The sequence below is a fragment of the Aplysia californica genome, unplaced genomic scaffold (assembly GCF_000002075.1).
Source record: "Aplysia californica isolate F4 #8 unplaced genomic scaffold, AplCal3.0 scaffold00853, whole genome shotgun sequence".
Lineage (NCBI taxonomy): Eukaryota > Metazoa > Mollusca > Gastropoda > Aplysiida > Aplysiidae > Aplysia > Aplysia californica.
The window spans coordinates 8161-9646 of NW_004798123.1; the positions used below are offsets into that span (position 1 = coordinate 8161).

At 40.3% G+C, this 1486-nt stretch overlaps 1 protein-coding gene across 1 annotated transcript in view; it reads right to left on the reverse strand.

Annotated features, from left to right (window-relative positions):
• Positions 1 to 1486, reverse strand: part of LOC106013392 — a gene marked incomplete at its 3' end in the record, with an annotated part of 15172 nt that overhangs the window by 4516 nt on the left and 9170 nt on the right.

A 1486-nucleotide genomic window follows, 5' to 3' on the forward strand; every position in this document is an offset into this window, starting at 1 on the left:
TCACTCAATGTCCCAGTTTTTGTATAGCTCACTCAATGTCCCAGTTTTTGTATAGCTCACTCAATGTCCCAGTTTTTGTATAGCTCACTCAATGTCCCAGTTTCTGTACAACTGAGATTTTCTTCCGCCCTTTTCCCCACGTTTTACAATTGTGAGGCAGCGTGGGGGAATCAGGCTCTCGTCAATTTTTGGGCATGTAGAGTTATTGGTATCATCATAAAGCTTGTTTATTTGTCTTTATTTCATTGAAAAAAATATCCATTTATCTTGAGTACAAATCGACATATTTACAAATGAAGGAGGTGGGGTCACCTGTTTTCAGAGGTAAAATTAGTGAGAAAATGGCCGCCAAAGGTTGGTTATTTACTTAGCTTAAGAGTCCGTGGTAACTGAAAATTTACAATTTTTGTGCCTTTAATCAACCATTTTAAGAAAAATCCACACTGAAATGAGTTCTTTAATGAGCATGAAAGGTGTTGAGCCAAAAAACAAAAATTTGATTAAAAATTCACAACCCTGCGGAAAAATGCAAGTTTCTTCACTTTGATTATTTTGATGAGAGCCTGATTCCACCACGCTACCTCACAAATGTTTTGAAATCAAGATTTGAGTGGCCCAGTGTCATGGGTTCCTATGCAGTAGGGTAGAAAATATTTTTTCAGAATTGTGACAAATTGCTCTACACTATATTCTCAGAAATTTTGTAAACGACCTGAACTCGCAATTTTTTTTTAAAAATCGCAAACTCAAGTTGCGTGCAAGACAACACAGTAAAAAAACTCAAAGAAAACAACAATAACAACAACAAAACGCTCAAATACAGAGAGAGAGAGAGAGAGAGAGAGAGAGAGAGAGAGAGAGAGAGAGAGAGAGAGAGAGAGAGAGGGAGAGAGAGAGAGAGAGAGAAGGGGGAGGGGGAGAGAGAGAGAGGGGGGGACGTCGATTTCTGAAGAGAACACATAATGTATTTACTTACTATCTTCACAGGGTTGAAAGTTCAGAGAGAGATCATCCAAGAGAACTGTTACGTTGCTCCCGTCTCCGCGTGATAAAATCACAGCAACCTGGGTGAAGAGATCTGACAGCTGTACCGATTGCATTGTGCCAATGGAATTCATTTGACTGAGTCGCGGCAAGCTAGATTAGTTTTAGTAAGTGTTTTAGGGGGACTTGCAGCACAATAAGGTCACATAAGTGCCGAAGATTAGAGGTGTTACAAAAGAGTAACAAACACAAAAAGAAGGAGCAATTAGGACGATAGATGTTTGATAGGAAAGAAGGAACAAACCGCACCAGAGCACCCGCCTAAAAACCCACGCATGCTAGATTGTTCTCCAGGGAGGGGCAAAAGCAAACACTTGGCACTATTTGACGGAATTCAATTAGTTTCGATTGCAACAAAATCAAATCGCTTTTTTCACGTCGCAAGTCGCACAGGTCGTATTTTACAAATAAGGTAGCTTTTCCCCATCCAATGGGGGGGGGG